This window comes from Thalassophryne amazonica, chromosome 11 (genome assembly GCF_902500255.1).
Source record: "Thalassophryne amazonica chromosome 11, fThaAma1.1, whole genome shotgun sequence".
NCBI lineage: Eukaryota > Metazoa > Chordata > Actinopteri > Batrachoidiformes > Batrachoididae > Thalassophryne > Thalassophryne amazonica.
In genome coordinates, this window is record NC_047113.1 from 90,136,595 (window position 1) to 90,156,882 (window position 20,288).

At 43.1% G+C, this 20,288-nt stretch overlaps 1 pseudogene; it reads right to left on the bottom strand.

Annotated features, from left to right (window-relative positions):
• Nucleotides 1–4,162: 4,162 nt before the first annotated feature.
• Nucleotides 4,163–20,288, bottom strand: part of LOC117521005 — a 38,482-nt pseudogene continuing 22,356 nt past the window's right edge.

The window sequence follows — 20,288 nt, forward strand, 5'->3', positions numbered from 1 at the left end:
TTGAGTGGTGTCGCATTGAAAATCTACTGTCTTTAGCCTCCGGTGTTATCGTTGCGGGGTACGGATGCAGGACCCGCAAAGAATTCAAGTCATTAAAAAGATATAAACCTCTCTCAGCGGCCACGGAGCTCTGCGGCTCCGATTACCGAGACCGTGCAGCGCTGCGGATTTTGCCGCAAGAAGTCTGTCCTTGCGGGCAACAGGTGTCACCGGCCGCTCCGCATCAAAACAGTGAGCGTAGTCTCTGGACTTGCTGCCAAGTTGGCCGCACCTCCATTCAGTAGACAGGGAGGTGGTGCCGGCTGCACAGCAGACACGAGGGCGGTGTGAGTGGCCCGCTGCAGCGTTTACCGAGCCCTCAGACTCGGTAAGCGCATCGGAGGCAGTGAGAGCAAGGCGACGGAGAAGAATGTCGCCCGCTGTCGATGTCGCCGCTAATCTGAGCATGCAGAGCTTTATCTCACATTCATTGCAGCTTTCTTTTCGATGTTGAAACCAGGATGTGTATAACAGTAACATTACTAACTGATAAAATCAATTTCAATGCGGGATCGGACTGAAGGCGCAAGCGCTCCGTCTTCTCCCCAACGTCATGGAAATGACCCGGATGTACAAGCTGTTTTCGCGGAGGGCTAAATTTTAGCTGCAAATTTGTCATTTTTAAACAAAGATTTCTCCGCTGAATTACAAATTTGGGCTTGCAGATTTACTTTACTGCATTCATAAGGGTCTTATGAATACATATCAGCAGTGGTGTCAAAAGTACACACATTTGTTACTTAAGTAGAAGTATAGATACTGCAGTTTAAAAACACTCTGGTAAAAGTTGAAGTATCAACTTGACCTCTTTACTCAAGTAAAAGTGAAAAAGTATGTGCTCCAAAACCTACTTAAAGTATAAAAGTATAAAGTAACCTTTAAAAAAAAAAAGGTAGATGCCACTATATGAATTGAAAGCTTAATTTAAAAACTGATTCGTTCTACATGTGGCCCAAAACCCAAAATTACCCCCCAACACCACCTGCACGAAAATGTTTCAATTCTACGTAGAAGCTCTGAAATGCAATCTGGGACTATTCCAGACAATAAATTGCAGTGAGTGCAGCATCCATTTAGTGAAGGAAAAAAAAAAAAAAAACACAACTTTCCTTATTCAAATTCATTCCAGTAGTATTCTGCTCTTACTAGGATGCAGCAGTTTTCTAGTTTGGCAGATAGTTCTGGAGAAAATCACAACACATTGAAAATATGGTTTGACCGAAACAAACTGTCATTAAATAAGACAGGGATGAAGTGGAGGTGTAAGAGTCACTAGGTGTTCACAGGAAACACTTAAGTATGTATGTATGTATGTTCATTGTTAGTTGCTTTTATAATTTTTGTTGTGTTTCTATTCAGGTTCTTTTTGCCTCTTTCTCTAAAATTGTATATAATCATCATTAGATTATTAATATATAAACAAAAATAAATTTAAGAAATATTACAATTTGAAAACAAATGCACCTAAACGTGATGAGAGCTGCAATTGCTTAATGCTAACTTTTAACATTGAAAATGCCATAGACATGCTAACATATTAGCGTCGCTCCCGTTTTTAAGTTATAAAATACATCTATCAACTGTTTCAGAAGACCATAACAGGTCGGTTTAACATAGAAAAGGTAAATAATACTCACAGAAGTATGCTCTTTAGGGTTTTAGCGGGGGAAAATTAAGCGAAAGAAAGAAAGAATAAACGAAGCAACAGGTCGAAGCATTGCTTCAATCTGCGAACCACTGCTTTGATTGGTTCACGGTTCAAAGTAAAGCCGTGCTGCAGAAAAGTTGATTACAGTCGCACATGACGTGAAATATATATATAAACATTAAACTGAAGCCAAGAGTAACGAGGCTGTTTGTTTTAAAAATGTAAGGAATAGAAAGTACAGATAATTGTGTGAAAATGTAATGAGTAGAAGTCAGAAGTAGGCAGAAAAATAAGTAATGGAGTAAAGTATAGATACCTAAAAAGTGTACTTAAGTACAGTAACGAAGTATTTGTACTTCGTTACTTGACCCCTCTGCATATCAGCTATTTCTTTCTGAGATCTGACCACATTTCTTTCACTGCAGGTCTACTTTAAAAGCTATGGTTAAAAAATTTAAAGTGAGACTTCTCCATAAAGGATCCACAAAGCAAGAAATGCAAACCTGTCTGTAGTTTTCTTTATTGGTTTGCTGGCTGTCTAGCAGCACACAGACACATGTTGTAAGGACAACACAGCAACTCTGTCATTTTTACAAAGTGAAAATATTGCACATATCTTTTAAAGTAATGCGCTAATTCTGAAGGTTTGAGTGTTAACAGACACATGCACCAAAAGGCATTATGGGAAATGAGTCTCCTCTCAATCACTGGTTGGTTGATTGGTTTATTTATTTGTAAAAAAACAACACACAAGTTACTGTAACATGTGTGTTGGTTTTTACAAATAAATGTGTATTTGTACATATGTCATTTTTTTTCATTTGTAAAAAAGGAGATTTGCAATACTGAAAATTCTGTTTGTGAAGTGTGATTCAGCCCAACGAATAGCGACCAATGATCACACGTTGTTCGCTACTCACACGCCCATCCAGTAGATGGCAGTGTTCTATGCATTTTGACAGGGGGAGGGAGTGATTGAGAGGAGACTGATTTCCCATAATGCCTTTTGGCACATGTGTCTGTTAACACTCAAACCTTCAGAATGAGTGCATACCTTTAAAACTTATGTAATATTTTCACTTTGTAAAAATGACAGAGTTGCTGTAAATGTTGATAAACTGCAGAATTAGTTTTGTTTATAAATGAAACAATGAGTGAAAAGTGCCTTGCTTTTCATGTCTCCTGCCACACGTTTGTGTCATTGCATGTTGAAAGTAAATGACACTTTTTTGCAGCAGCTGAGCTCACAGCAGTTTGACTGTTGCAAAACATGCAATAGACAGGTACTAACATGTATGATTTTAGGGTTTACAAATGTTTTTGACTGTTAAGCTTTATTCACTATGCCAGCAAAAAATTTTTTTAGCAGAACTAAATTAGCAGAAGCTAATTGGTCTGCTAATGGTTTTCAAAGTTAGCTGAAAAGCTAATCCACTAGCAAAAGTTAGCTTCGCTGGTTACCGGATTAGTAGAACTGTGCTCACCACTGTTTGTTTGTGATCGAATTCAGAGAATGCTATTTACATATAGACATAAGCAGGGGTGGTGAACAAGTGGTTAGTGTACTTAGTTTTCAATGCGGAAGGTTCATGGTTCAAACCTCACCCCTGCCACATTCTCCATATAATGTGAAGTTGCATGCAGACCCACCTTGAATCTGCTGTGGCCACCCAGAGTGAAAACAAGGGAGCAGCCAATGGGACTTACTTCACTTTTATATAGTCCAAGCACAAATGTTACTGTCAAATGTTCTGGGAACCAAAAAGAAACTCTCCTTACAAACATTCCCAGAATGTTTGGCCTAACGTTCTCAAAATGTTTGTGCTAACGTTACTATAATGATTTAGGAACTTTTATTTTGTTAGCTGGGAATGAGAACACAACAGTGATCCACAATCCTGAGTGACAAAAATCCAAAAAAGCAGTGATGGACAAAATGAACAAACCAACAACAAAAACAACTGTCAAAAGCGACTGTGAGATAAACACTTACAACTGATTATCACAGGGGCAGACGACAGAACGTGTGTGATGAACAGCAGAGACAGAAAGCAATAGACCGGCAGTAATGAAGCAGACTGGTGTGACTTAAATACAACACAACTGATTACAAACACGTGTGAGGGCAGGAAAACATGAGAGAACTTAAAGCGACACAAGGAAACAACAAATGAAACAACCATACTGATGACTGTGAAAATCAAACCAGAACTATGACATTAACAGAAACCGGCACAGTGGTGGACAACAGGAAAGGAACAGAAATACAACAAACACGGGGCAGAAATAAACAACACAAAGAACAACAGATCACGAGGGGCGGGACCCTCTGGCAACAAGGTACTGTCAGATGCCCGCGACAGTTGTCAGGCATAACGCGAATGGAAACATATAGATTAAAGTAGCTGCAAAATGAAAACAACCAGCACAGAGATGTGTGTTTGTGGCAGCCATCTGAAAGTGTTGTCCTTTAGTGTTGTGTTTCATTTTGTTATGAATGAGTGATTATAACATTGTAAGAAGCCGAATGTTTCAGTCAGGTTGACATCCTTCAGAGTCTAATGTTGATTTCACTCCTCAAGCCTTCAGCGCCAAACACACTCCCATAGCTGTCGCCATCTGACAGGAAGCCGCTGCCTGTGGATGCTGTGTTGATTATTGTGTTCCAGTGCCGTGAGTCGCTGCTTCACTCGGAGCTGCGAAGAGTTGAACTCCGACTCTGCAGGCGGGCGAAACACGTCTGAAAACATTAAGCCACACAGGTAAAGAGCTGAACAAGGAGGGTGGGGGGAACACAATATATATATATATATCTATGTATATATTATATATATATATAGTATATATATATATATAGTATATAGTATATTATATATATATATATAGTATATATATATATATATATTATATATATATATATATATAGCTGGTTGAGAGAATTCACAGCAGCAGTTAGTGATGGTCAAGTTAGGACTCATTAAGCAGTTTGTTTTATTCCTGACCCATTAATATGGTGGCCAAAGATGGTTTACAGCACATTGACAGACTGCCATTAGTGGTCTCAGGAAAAAAAAAAAAGCACCAAATGCTTTATGAGGCCTGATTTGACCATCACTAGCAGCAGTGGCACTGACCTGGAGTCGATCCAGACTGGTTTCCAACCGTTCCATCTTCTTCTCAAGTTCCTCCCCTACAGACACAGCAACTTCCTCAAGAAGTCCCTCCTTCATGCAAGATATCCCGCCCCCTCTGTTCCAGCTGGCCCTGGCATGGGGGAACTCCTGAAGCGCCTCCATCAAGTCTTTTTGAAAGGCAGAAGAGGTCTGAGTACCGAGGCTGCGGATATTGGCTGTACCGTCGGTTTTCCCATCTTGCTGCCAGTGATATTCAGGATGCTGATTTCTCCAAAGCAGGTTCCTGCAGTTAGAACAGCTAACTGACTGATACCGTCCTCCCCGACCACCACCAGGCGGCCTCTTTAATTATATACATCTCCTTCCCCACGTCTCCCTAAGGAAAAAAAAAACAGATGGAACACAGAGGGGAGAGGAAGAATAATGTGCGTGGTTTTGTCACAGGAAACATGATACTTACTGCTGCTGTGCAACAGACTGAAAACTGAACACTTTTCAGTCTATGGAACACCAGATGTGACAAAAGTATAATTAAGCAACACTGTGAAAATGTACCATTCAATTACAAAGTAACTCCATAAAATATTAAAAGTCAAATCACTATTTTGAAATTCTATTTCATCACTGGAATTTAACATTTTTATTTCATAAGTTTTATTTACAAATCCATTCTTCAATAAATCCAAAACAAAAAAGTCTTAAATCACGAAAAATTAAAAAAAAAAATATATATATATATATATAGATATATCAGTAGTTTCAGAAAGAGAAAATTTTATATATTCCAGATTTATTATGTATAAAGTAAAATTTGCTAAGCATTTTTTAATGAATGTCTTCTGAACAACTGTCAAGTCAGCAGTCTTCCCATGATTGTGGTCATGTGTACTGAACCAGACTGAGATTAATGTCGCATAAACAGTGAGTTAATGAAACATATAATGAAATAATCTAATACTAGTGTGTTGTCTATGGGGATCCATGGGCTCTAGATTGGGTAGTGTTTATGTAACACAGGGCTTTGTAAGGGCAGTTTATTATTTCCCACGGCTCTTGCTAGCCCTTGAATGCATCACCCTCGTGCTTGGCATCATGTGACTCGAATCAAAGGGTAGTGTTCCAGTAGAGGAAACAGGTACCAGTAGATTCTCACAAATCAACAGACCAGCATTCATGATATGCAAAGTCTTAAGGCTGTGAAATTGGGCTATTAGTAAAAAAAAAAAAAAAAAAAGTAGAAAAGGGGGTGTTCACAATAGTGTGGCATTCAGTCACTGAGTTTGTCATTTTGTGGAACAAGCAGGTGTGAATCAGGTGTCCCCTATTTAAAGGATGAAGCCAGCACCTGTTGACATGCTTTTCTCTTTGAAAGTCTGAGGAAAATGGGATGTTTCAAGACATTGTTCAGAAAGAACAGCGTAGTTTTGATTAAATTTGTTTGGAGGGGAAAACTTATACGCAGGTGCAAAAAATTAATAGCTGTTCATCTACAATGATCTTCAATGCTTTAAAATGGACAAAAAAAACAAAAAAAAACCAAGAGATGCATGGAAGAAAACGGAAAGCAACCATCAAAATCGATAGAAGAATAACCAGAATGGCAAAGGCTCACCCATTGATCAGCTCCAGGATGATCAAAGACAGTCTGGAGTTACCTGTAAGTGCTGTGACAGTTAGAGGACGCCTGTGTGAAGCTAATTTATTTGCAAGAATCCCCCGCAAAGTCCCTCTGTTAAATAAAAGACGTGCAGAAGAGGTTACAATTTGCCAAAGAACACATCAACTGGCCTAAAGAGAAATGGAGGAATATTTTGTGGACTGATGAGAGTAAAATTGTTCTTTTTGGGTCCAAGGGCAGTTTGTGAGACGACACCCAAACTCTGAATTAAAGCCACACTTCACAGTGAAGACAGTGAAGCATGGTGGTGCAAGCATCATGATATGGGCATGTTTCTCCTACTATGGTGTTGGGTCTATATATCGCAAAGCAGTTATCATGGATCAGTTTGGATATGTCAAGATACTTGAAGAGGTCATGTTGCCTTATGATGAAGAGTACATGCCCTTGAAATGGGTGTTTCAACAAGACAATGACCCCAAGCACACTAGTAAATGAGCAAAATCTTGGTTCCAAACCAACAAAATTAATGCCTCGCAGATGTGAAGAAATCATGATACATTATACAACTAAATACTAGTTTAGTGATTCACAGGATTGCTAAAAAAGCAGTTTGAACATAACAGTTTTGAGTTTGTAGCGTCAACAGCAGATGCTACTATTATTGTGAACACCCCCTTTCTACTTTTTTTTTTACTAATAGCCCAATTTCATAGCCTTAAGAGTGTGCATATCATGAATGCTTGGTCTTGTTGGATTTGTGAGAATCTACTGAATCTACTGATACCTTGTTTCCCATGTAACAATAAGAACTATACTCAAAACCTGGATTAATCTTTTTAGTCACATAGCACTACTATTATTCTGAACACTACTGTATAAAATAGCTGACAAAAAAACATTTAGCTTTTTCATGATATTCTTATTTTATTCGATGTACCTCTAAATTCATCAACAGTAACGATGGAAAATATTCTGACCTTTCTAGCAGATGTAGTCTCCAGGACTGAAAACCTGTGGGTCGAAGTTTTAACAACACCAGCTCACCAAGAGCCACCTCACAGTCCTGGAAAAATACGAACCTTCACCAAGAACAACACACACACACAGGGAAAAACACACACACAGCACACACACACACACACACACACACACACACACACACACACACACACACACACACACACACACAAACACACACACACACACACACACACACACACCAACACACAGTACATTTTAATTTATGTTGCCATATACATGAGGCCAGAGGAAAGAAGAAGTAGAAGTAAGATCTATTCAGGCCCTGAGGCCTATCAGGCCTGTACTTATCCCCAGATACTACAACATGAACCGGCTGAGCGTCTATGATTCTCAGCGGGCAGGACATCAGTTGATTGCTTGTTTCAAGCAAAACAAATGTTATTCAGGACAAAATGAAGCTTTCGGTCCAGCCATTCTGATCCCACTATATGTTTTTACCTTCTTTAGTGTTTTCCAGGTGAACTTGATGGCGATCTCTGCTCTCAGTTTACTGGGCAGGCTCCTCAACACCTCCTGTTCATCTACGGTCTTCTGATTGGTCCACAGGTAGTCAAACCAGCGAATGACACGCTGTTCCAGCACCTTGCTGACATGTCTGAAGTGCATGTAATGCTTCAGTGCATCTACACGGCACTGAAAGGCTGCTCTGGTGGCATTCATGTTGGAGATCATGGCTCCAACGTTCCCCACAATGGAGGCAAAAATCAGAACTCCAACCTAAGATATAAATCTGAGTGTTAGATAACAACAATGACTCAATGTATAACTGGACACTATAGGCAAGTGAATCTCATCACTGACAACGATTTGATACACATCTCGATACACTACCGGCGATACGATATAGCAATACATGACGATACTGACGATATGATGTGATACGATTCACCCCTGTTCCCGATTCAATGCAATTTGATATGTAGTTGATGGCGATTTAATTCCGCGCAGTGCGATATGATGTGATTTGGTGCTATACGATTAACCATGGGTATTGATAAGATTTTATCGATATTGATGCCATTATCGACTCTGCTTATCAATCTGATTCTTTATTGATTCTTTATTGATTCCCTTATCAATCAGGCTTTACAGGTTTTCTATGTCAACAACATTTTATTGAGTCTTAAAGTAAATAAATATGAAATTGGTCACTGGATCCTTGATCTCTGGACAGAAATAAAAATCAATAAAAACTATACATGGTCACTAGATCCTTGATGTACATGATGGATCCTTGATCTCTGGACAGAAATAGAAATTAACAAAATCTGTAGTTTTTGCCAAAAGCATTTCCTTTCAGATAGTAATGACATAAATGGAACCCCATAGACTCTGAGCTGAGTTCTTCAGCCGCCTGCTGCATGTCAGGATCAATGTTTCATAAGGGCACCTTCACACATAGTGCGAATATGTACAACTCAGCCGTCGGACACCCGTCGGAGCAGCTCGTATGAGTGCACCAGTAAATGTCGCGCCAACGGGCAGGCCTGCACTATGCCAGTGCTACGGTTTGTGAATGCGGGAACACAGTGCCACCAGCTGCATGATGTGTAATCACATTGTGCAGCTGGTCCCACTGGTGGCATCAAATCCAGGTTTGCATCTCAGATGTACCTTCTGGCAATTTGTAGCTAAACTTTCAGGTCTTCTTTTTAAGAAAATCCTCCTCTATACCACTTAAACATGAAGATAGATAACTGGTGATACAAAATACAAAGCTTGCACTGTGCATAATTTCTCCAATCACGGCCACATAAGCCTATCACTTCTTCTGGGTTGTATGGGTGTCTTGGTGGCTTTCCTCACTCTTCTCCTTCTTGCACAGTCACTCAGTTTTTGAGAACTGTCTACTCCATGCAGATTTAGCCTGGATTTGATCTGTTTTGGTGAAAGAAATTCCTTCTCTACTCCACTGTGAAGCTAAGAGTAGTGATGCAAAATGCAAAGCTTGCACTGTGCACAATTTCTCCAATCACAGCCACGTCTACTCCATGCAGATTTACCATAGAGTGCCATATTGTTTGTATGTCTTCATAATTGATGTAAATAAAATCCAAAACATATTCAGTGGCAGCTTTACCATCAGAGAGCCTCGTCCACAACTACCACAAAAGACTCCAAGCTGTCACTGATGTTAAAGGGGGCAATACATAGTATTAAGAACAGGGGTATGTAAGCTTTTGATCAGGTTCATTTGGGTAGTTTGTGTTCTCATTATGATTTCAAAAGAGTAAACACAGTTGTTTGACAATAAATGGCTTCACCCAACCACTAACCATGAGCGAAAAAAAAAAAGTTTTTGTGTTATCATTTATATTCTCTAAAAAATGGCCAAAAACTAAACTTCTGCCAGGGTATGTAAACTTTTGACCCCAACTGTAGATACCGATTCGTATCAATTAATCTCCACATGCCTAGTGGACAAGCTTCACAACAGGTTTTCAGCTCACACAGAAGCAGATTTGGCTGGCTCTTCCAGATGCTGAGGAATTCATATCTACCTTCTTTCATGATGAACGAAAGACTGCAGTTCAATGCTGGAACATTTAGTGGTGCTGTAGTGCAACAGCCATAATTTTAGAGTTACTTTTATGACTAACCTTATGAACTGAAATGTCCTTTCCAAGAAACATACTGTATCTAAGATTACAGGTATTTTTAGTAATCAAGTTAATGTGAAATGAGTCAGCTGGTTAATCTTGGAGAGACACGAGAAAAAATGGATGCTAGAAACTGGCTTTAAAAATGCCAGAGCTGATAAAGATAGGTAAGTGAACCCAATAGCAATATACTAAAGACTGATAGAGCTAGCACTGGCCCAAATGTTAATATTAGCAGCAAGTTGGAAAAAGCGAAATGACAGTCGTGGGATACACAAAGAGTTCTGAGATTGACATGAGGTCATCTGAAGTATGGTCGACCCAAAACTGTTCACTCTCAATATTTCAACATTGAGGAGTGCAACCATTGACTGGATCCAGGAAAGATCTCTTCTTGCCAACTTACAGTAGCATGGAAAGTACTGAGTAACCAAACAGAACGGAAACAAAGACCATCTATTATCATCTATGGGGCCTGAGAAGTCAAGCGTCAGGAAAATTAGTTCAATCGCTTTTAGAATCTTTTGGGACAACCATCTCCAGCCACTACTAACCTACCACAAATCAGGATATCCAAAAGGATCAATAGCTCTACAGCTCCATTTAAGATGAGCAAGTTAAGTTCTCGAGAACAAGAAGCCTCCTCGACTTGATAATATAGCTGCAGTGTTCTGGAAAGATGATCTGTTCCATTTGTATTTATTGCATCTCTGTAACCAAGTGTTCACTGCCTTCGTATGTCCTTCCATCTGGTGTGCATCAAGTACTGTACCCGAGCCAAAGAAAGGTGAACTTTTTCATCCATTTTACCATCACAGTATCAACCTTACAGGCAGAACACCTAAAAACTACAACAAGCTCATCCTCACCAGGCTGGTAGTGCCACGAGACCCCGTTCCCAGAAAGGATGTAGGAGGTGTAGATCAACATTTTCTCAGATACTACTGATGAGACATATTAGTGAGGAGATGTGCAATGCCAACACAGACACAACATGGACTATAAAGGCAAAAGATATAAGGCATGTTGACGGCTGCTACACAAACCTAGCATATAGAACTTAAGAATATATCCCGGAGACAACATCTCACCTTGGTCCTTATATATGGCAATATTCCTCCACTGTCTGTTACACTTACTCAGCGCAGAACCCAGTTTGCAGACCATGCATTTCATGTCAAGGGAGAAATCATATCTGACATCTGATGATGGAAGGAATCGACAGCAAGGAAACTTTCTGTCGAGGCCTTTCCTGGCACCATCTTGGCCGCAGCCACAAGATGTGACACTGAGTAGTTTAGGGAAAACAGATAGAAGGTGATCAGCATTTGTTTTTTGGTCAAACTGTGGTGTGTCAGGGAAAACTGACAGAAAGATACAGAAATAACATCAGATAATTTTAGAAGGTGGACAGTGATTGTGTTTAAGGATTTCTTTTTTAAAAACAGGGACTGAGGGGCATGGTAGGAATGAGGATCTGGATGCCTGAACCTTTATGCCATCTCCAACCAAACCAAATGCCACCCTAGTTAATTACCAAAATCTATCAGACTGTACCAAAGTTTTGGTGACTGAACATAACGGACACCTGAATCCAACGAACACATAACAAGTGAATTTGACAAGCTGCACTTTAGTTCAATGACTCCTCCATCTCTACTGACCATGTGTCCACCATGGTCCTTTAAGTTGTTAACTCAGGCATTAGAAGTTTGGCTTTTGACTGGTTCACATGCAGTAGGCTAGGTCAGTGATTGAGTTTGGAATTGGTTGTTTGCTAGCCAAAGCTGTAAATCAGTGATGTGATGTCATAAGCCACAATTGTTAATGCATTCACTGCATCTGAACAAAGTAAATACAACCTCTGCAGTCTTGAGACAAGAAGGTAGAGCAGTTAATATAAGGTAAGTAAGTCCCTTCGGCTGCTCCCTTGTTTGGACTCAGGGTCGCCACAGCAAATCCAAGGTGGATCTGCATGTTGATTTGGCACAGGTTTTATGCCGGATGCCCTTCCTGACGCAACTCCACATTACATGGAGAAATGTGGCAGGGGTGGGATTTGAACCCAGAACCTTCCGAACTGAAACCAAGCGATTAACCACTTGGCCACCACCCCTCAGTTAATAGCAGTTAATATAAGGTAATACCACCAAAATGTATACATTAGTATTGCTGCAAACTTACCAGAAAGTCAAATATCAAGAAGAGGTACTCTTCATCTCGAACAGGTGGTGGTGTCTCCCCAATGGTTGTCAATGTCAGAGTGGACCAGTACAGACAGTATATGTAACTTCTACTCAGTGAACCAAACTCCGGGTCAGAGGCATTGGGATAAACCCATGAATCAGATCCTAATCCAAGCACCTTGGAGAAACTGTAGTATACACAGGCGTTCCAGTGGATGATCACCAAGATGTACAAAACCAGTTTACAGATGCGGAATGCATTTGGGTAGCCTGTTCTTGTCTCTGTACGTTCAAAGAACTCAAACAGACGTGGCAGACGCAACAGTCGGTTGAACCGGAGAAGAGGAGTGTACGCAGTTCCAACAGTAAGGTAGAGGAGATCAGTAGGAAGGATGGAACAGATGTCAAATTTACACTGCAAGGTTCGAAGATAGGTTTCTCTAAGACGACGAACATCTTTCACCATCAAGCCCTGATCCAAGAATCCTTCACATAGTAAAGGAAACAGATTAGCACTTTTATCTCAACAGATGTTGTGAGATACGTATGTACTATACTTTATTAGATATCAGACAGGAAATTCCATATTCAATTTTTTCCATGTTAGTGTTTCAGTACCTGTGTGAAGACGAACAGCCACATCTAGGATATACATTCCATCACAGATATAGTCTAGTACCAACCATACCAGAGTGCTCTTCATCTGGAGTTCATCAAAACAGGCCCTACAGATGCAGACAAATGAGTGAAAAAGAAAAATGGCATACAACATACTGTCGCACTATGAACAGCAAATTATGTTACTGGTCACCAGTTCAATGACTCTCCATCACCTAAGATAATTGGTCCTATCTTTGGGCATTATATACAACTTGTGAAGATATTTTGCCATCAAGTCGACTGTCCTTGTATTGCCAGTACAATGCTACCATGGGAAGCATATAGGCTACCTTACAAAGTTTTAGGATTGTGGAAAAAGAGATCTTACTAATAACCAGAAGGGCGAAAGGTCTGACAAAACTAAACAAATCTGTTTCAGTTCAGCTTCAGCTTTATTCAACACATACACAATTACACAGTATAATGTGCAGGGAAATGCTCTTCACTCATTCTACCAGGATTAGCCTACATCAGATGATATCACACCTCCCTGATGGCGGCAGGGAAAACAGGCTGTTGTTGGGGTGACTGGATTCCCCAGGGATCCTCCTGGCTCTGCAGATTGATGGTTCTTTCATCTGAACAGTCCACCCTCCAAGCAGCCAAGTGATCCTGCTGTTTACCATCCAGGTGATGATACTCCCACTCAAGATGCTCTCTATAGTGACAGTGTAAAGGTTCCTAAGAATAATACCTTAAGTGAGATTTGAAAGTGCCTCAAACATCTAAGATGGTGGAGGTCTTGATGGGCTTTGTTCACCAGGGTGTTAATATGACTGGAGCATGAAAGGTCCTGCGTGATGTGAATGTCAAGATTTTTGAAATTATTCATCCTCTCCAGCTGGACCTCATCTATGCTGAGAGAATAGAAACTCTTCTGATACTTCCTGGTGAAATCCACACTGAGTTCCATAGTTTTGTTGATGTTCAGCTCAAGATTGTTTTGCTTACACAAGTCTACTAAGTGATTAACCATAGACCGGTAGGTAGTCTCTTCATTGTTTGAGATCAGACCCACCATCCCTGTGTTGTCAGTAAACTTGACTGTGATGTTCGAGTCAGAGGTGGCCACACAGCCATGGGTGTAAAGGGAATACAGCAGAGGGCCCAGTATGCAGCGCTCAGTGCTGAGGGTAAGAGGAGATACATGGTGGCCTACTCTTACCACTTGTGGTCTACCAGTGGTAATAATTCTAACTTATTATCATGTACAGTGAATGTGAACAGCGGCTATCAAACCGAAAACACCGTGCGCTACTGCGTGCACGCCGCCGCAAATCTGAACAAGCTGTTATATCCACAATAGGCCTTACAGGACAGATATTTGACCATTCCTTCGCATGGGTGATGTAAATAATGTGTTACAATTCTGACCCGAAAACCAGGCTTGGACCCCAAAGCAGGGAGACTGAATTAAAAAACAGTAGGATTTAATGAACCAGGAAGGTGTCACAGAACTAATGCTGCATAAATAGTGAATACAGTTTTGGAGGTAGGCAGAGTGGAAACCTGGCCCACGTTGTGGTGGACTCAGGTGGTCGCAGCCCATGTAGCACTGGTGTATAGGTGGCAGTCCAAGATGGGGAGCTGAGTGGTCTGTGGTCCAGGTGGCCCCCTGGGGAGCTGATGGAGGATGAGGTCACTGTGAAGGAAGAGAAGGCAATGAGAGGGCTGCTACAATCACTCAAACCAAAACTACAGATGGCTAGAGAATTGTGGAATGCAGAAAACAGCAGATTGCTGTAGATTGCAAGCAGGTGTGCTCATCAGCTCCACAAGGGATGCCACCTTGGAAAAGAGAGAGAGAGAGAGAGAGAGAGAGAGAGAGAGAGGGCAGGAACCAGGACGACACACAACAGTACCCCTCCCTCAATGGGAGCCCCCAGGCGACCTACCAGGCCAATCAGGATGCTCCCTGTAGAAGTCCTGGAGGACCAGGATGAGGCTCCACTTGACCCAGGAGCACTCTTTGGGCCCATAACCCTCCCAGTCCACCAGATATTGGAACCCCAGACCGCGCCGCCGAACGTCCAAGATCTTGTTGACTGTCCAGCCCAGGTGACCGTTGATGATCCGGGCAGGAGGAGGCGGCGGAGCAGGAGGACACAGCGGGCTGGAACAAACAGGTTTGAGCCGGGACACATGGAAAACTGGGTGGATGTGCAGGGAATGGGGCAGACGGAGTCGCACAGAGGTGTGGTTGACCACCCGGTCAACCACAAATGGTCCAGTGAAGCGAGGTGTGAGTTTGGGAGACTCCGTCTGCAGAGGAATGTTCTGCAAGGAAAGCCACACCTCCTGCCCGGGCTGGTAGATGGGGGCCTGGGTGCGGTGACGGTTGGCATGACGTTCCATGCGTTATTTAGACCGCAGAAGGGCGGAACGAGCCGTCCTCCATACCCGCCAGCAACGTCCAAGGTGGGCCTGAACGACGGCACAGCGATGTCTGCTTCTTGTACGGGGAACAGAGGAGGTTGATAACCCAGAGAAACTTCAAGGTCAATCCTGTAGCGGCGGAGATCTGAGAATTATGTGCATATTCAACCCAAGGAAGGTGGGTGCTCCACTACATTGGGTGGGAGGACGAGATACACCTCAGGGTGGATTCCAGATCCTGGTTGGCCCATTCCGCCTGACCATTGCGCTGAGGATGATAGCCAGAGGAGAGACTGAGCGAGGCCCCAAGTGACGCACAGAAGCTCTTTCAGACCTGGGAGGTGAATTGGGGACCTCGGTCTGTTACCACATCCAAGGGTATGCCATGCAGCCGCACCACGTGGTGGTGTCTCCTGGTGTCTCGATGACCAGTCTCCTGGGCCGATGTAATCACCGGCAGAGCCACAAAGTGAGCTGCCTTGGAAAACCGATCCATGATCGTAAGGACCACCGAGTTACCCTGGGATGGAGGCAGTCCCGTGACAAAGTCCAAGCAGATGTGGGACCAGGGGCAGCCTGGTATGGGAAGTGGGTGAAGGAAGCCTGCGGGTGGTTGATGAAAGGATTTGCCCCTGGCACAGATGGTACAGGCTTGGACATAAGCACGCACGTCTGCCCGGACGGAGGGCCACCAGAAGAGACGACGTACCAGCTCCAAAGTTCGAGTCACCCCAGGATGGCAGGCAAACTTGGAGGTGTGACAAAAGATGAGGACTTCTGAACGGGCCTCTGGTGGAATGAAAAGCTGTCTGGGAGGACCTCTTCCAGGATCCGGGTGTCTGTCCAAAGCCTCCCGGACAACTCTCTCCACATCCCAGGTAAGGGCCCCCATGACCATGGAACGGGGCAGAATAGGGTCCGATGTGGAGGGGGTATCCGAGATGTCAAACTGGCGGGATTAGGCATCCTGTTTCCTGTTCTTGGTTCTGGGTCGGTAGGTCAGGTTGAAATTGAATCATCCAAAGAACAGAGACCACCTGGACTGAAGGGAATTGAGACGTTTAGCAGTCTTGATGTATTCGAAATTCTTGTGATCTGTCCAGACAGTGAATGGAACTGCGGCCCCCTCCAGCCAGTGTCTCCACTCTGCCAGCGCCTCTTTGACCGCAAGAAGTTCCCGGTTACCAACATCATAGTTCCTCTCCACAGAGGTCAGCCAGTGGGAGAAGAAGGCACACGGATGAAGCTTGTCATCAGAGGCTGACCGCTGAGGCAGGACAGCACCAATACCAGAATCGGAGGCATCAACCTCCACGACAAACTGGCGGTCCGGATCAGGCTGGAGTAGGATAGGGGCCGTGGAGAACCGGTGTTTGAGGTCACAGAAGGCTTTGTCCGCTGAGGCAGACCACTGAAAAGGAACCTTAGGGGAAGTGAGAGCCGTGAGAGGTGAGGCGACAAGACTGAAGTTGCAAATGAACCTACGATAGAAATTGGCAAACCCAAGAAACTGTTGTAACTGTTTTCTGGAGGTCAGGACTGGCCACTGAGTTACAGCAGAGATTTTGCTGGGATCCGGCTTGACTGAGTTAGGAGAGATGATGAAACCAAGGAAGGAAATGGCGGACTGATGGAACTCACATTTTTGAGCCTTCACAAACAACCGGTTCTCCAACAACTGCTGAAGTACTAGACGCACATGTCTGATGTGTTCATGGAGAGATGAGGAGAAGATAAGGATATTGTCTAGGTAGACGAAAACAAACCGGTTGAGGAAATCCCGAAGGACATCATTTATCAGTGCTTGGAAAGTGGTGGGAGCGTTCGTGAGACCGAAAGGCATGACCAGATATTCAAAATGACCAAGAGGCGTGTTGCAGGCTGTCTTCCACTCATCACCCTCCCTAATCCGAACCAGATGATAGGTATTTCTGAGGTCTAACTTGGAAAAAATCGAGGCCCCCTGCAGGGGGCTGAATGCGGAAGCTAGTAGGGGGAGTGGGTACCGGTTGTGGACTGTAATAGCATTCAGCCCCCGGAAACCAATGCAGGGGCACAGGGTTCCATCCTTCTTCCTGACAAAGAAGAAGCCTGCCCCCAGTGGAGATGACGAGTGACGTATCAGCCCAGCAGACAAGGAGTCCCAGATGTAGGTCTCCATAGCCTCACGTTCCGGGCGTGACAGATTGAAGAGTCTACTAACTGGATACTTTGCGCCCGGAAGCAAGTCTATGGCGCAATCATAAGGACGGTGTGGGGGAAGTGACAGAGCATGATCCTTGCTGAACACCTCGACCAGATCCTGATACTCTGTGGGGACCAAAGACAGGTCAGGAGGTGAAGTGACCTCCCCCTTGCCTACAGCACTGTGCAGAATAGAGGATCGAAGACACTCACAGTGGCAGGCCTCGCTCCACTGTGTAATAGTTCTGGTCGGCCAATCAATCCGGGGATTGTGTTTGACCACCCAAGGATGACCACCCAAGGATGACCACCCAAGGATGACCTAGCACTAAAGGGGACGTGGAAGAAAACACCAAAAATTGGATAGGTTCCCGGTGGTTCCCAGATACCACGAGAGTGATTGGTACCATTTTGTGTGTTATGGCAGGAAGGGGAGTGCCGTCTAAAGCATAAACTGAGAGGGGCGTGTCAAGTGCCTCCACCGGGATGCAAGAATTGACTACAACCTTGCGGTCCAAAAAATTCCCTTCAGCCCCTGTGTCAATTAGTGCAGGAATAGATAATGAACGATCATTAAACAAAAGACTGCCCGGGATTTGGGTGCGTCTGGATTGAACCCCCATGAATGTGATCTGGCTCATCCTTAACCCGGAGTCTAAGGATGAGCGTTGGTTTTTGGCCGCACGGGACAAGAACTACAGATGTGACCTGTTGCAGCACAATATGAACATCCCCCAGCATCCAGTCTCCACTGGCGCTCCTGTGGTGATAATTTGGCCCTGCCTAATTGCATGGGCTTGTCAGCAGGGGAGCTGGAGGTCTGGGGATGGACACAGCGGTGGAGCTCGGGAAAGATACTCTGTGTGCTTTACCTCAACTTCCCTGAGGAAGTCTTCCCAAGGGATTAATAAAATTCTATCTAATCCAAAGCAGAAATCAGGACTATTAGGCGACTGTCATTTAGGAGTAATTCCGTTGAGTCCCACTGCCTTCCAAGGCACACATCTAAACATCTTCCTCATGCCATGCTCCTTCACAGTGAAGCCCCCCCCCTCGTCGGTTGATATGTTTGCTTGCTGGCAATTCATCATGCCAAGAAGTCTAAGTCATCAGCCAGAGAGCTGTCAACACTCATGATGGATGAGGGTTTTGCATTGTCGTCCATGAAGGAGTGAAGGCCCGACCATAATCCTCGGGAATCAGGCTGCTGTAGTTGTAATTCCAGCTTCCTCCCACACTGCTGCTCGCTCAACTGCTTTAACTGCCCCGTGGACATTGTAAGAGGCAGCCTCCTATTCCTGCAAGTTCTCTGTGACAAGCCTTGTGACAGGGAAGCCCCAACCGAGAGCTGTATCTCAATGCTTTGTCTGATAACCAGTAAGAGCCTCGTGTAGCTCCGACAGGCCCGTATTCACTTGTGGTTGAATATAAACAGCACTGAAAGGTAATAAATATAAATTCAAGCGGCAATAGAACAGGTGACATTGCAGTGTCAGGAGCTCCAGGTTGGTTGAGCAGGAGTGTGTGAGAGTAATTCTTGCTGTCACACCATTTGTTAATCAACAAACACCATCCTCCCCAAGGATGCATTAACGTCTCAGCAGTCCTACATCTGGATTGCTGGAAACACTGAGTCACTGGAAACATGCATCTGCTGTTTGCACCATTTTGAGGGAGGCAGTGTCGGCACGTTCAAAAGTCTGGAAAAAGAACTTCCTATCCTATACTATAACTATCCTTGACTATCAGTCAGTTCTTTCATAATGTTTAATCCATTTGAGCTCCAACCTTTTGAGTTAAACAATTATGAACTTGAGTTTGACTATTCAAGGTCAACAAAGGTAAAGGTCATGTTATCAAGAAAGGAGATACATGACTTCATTTGTGTTTTATAGCATCCACAGGTGTGTTGATTAATTAGAATAGCCATTCCAAATGTATCCTATTAAAAAGAAGAAAGGATATAAAGTTTGGTCCAAATTGGATCATAACTCTGGTCCTATTTTGTTCACACTTGCACAGACACTCAGAACCAAAAACCAGACCCCCAATTGTGTAACCCGGTGATGTGAGTCTTCTGGAAATTCCTAGAAGTCCAGTTTTTCCATCTGTGGCAAAATTTGCTGTTTTTTTTTTCTGTTGTTTTCCAGAGGGCTCCAGGTCAGATTTAAGGTACATATTTGCGGGAGCAATGCACTGTTTGTAAAATCGATTGGAAAGGTCTCCAATGAGACGCCATTGCATTTTCACATTTTTGTGCTAAACATCAGAGACTGCAAGTCTGTTTGAAAAATTTGGACCAAAATCATAAGAAGAATAGTGGATTTTACAGTCTGTAAGTTATTACAGTTGATACCATCATCATTATGTCTCCAATCTTATACAGATTGTGAAGGAGTATTTATTGGTACTCAGTAGTACAGGTTACTGTAGCATTCATAGCAATATTTCCCAACCTGACAACAAGCAGGGTCCAGTTATAAAAAACAGCAGCAGCGATCACCATCAGCCAGTGATAATATGCATCATCAGATGGGGATAAGACCAGGACTTTACATTTCCTCCTCCTGAGAGAGACACGCAGGAAAGAGGGGAAAAAATACAATATAATTTACTCTCAGGACTTTCAAGGAGTCATAGTGTCCAAATAACAAAATTTACTTACATTTTACAGTTTAATATCTTTGGGGTTTCATGTTACACATTAAGTTTAAGTAACTAAATGGCTCTTTAAGGTACGGTGCATCTGGAAATTATTCACAGCGCTTCACATTTTCAATTATTTTTAATGTTACAGCC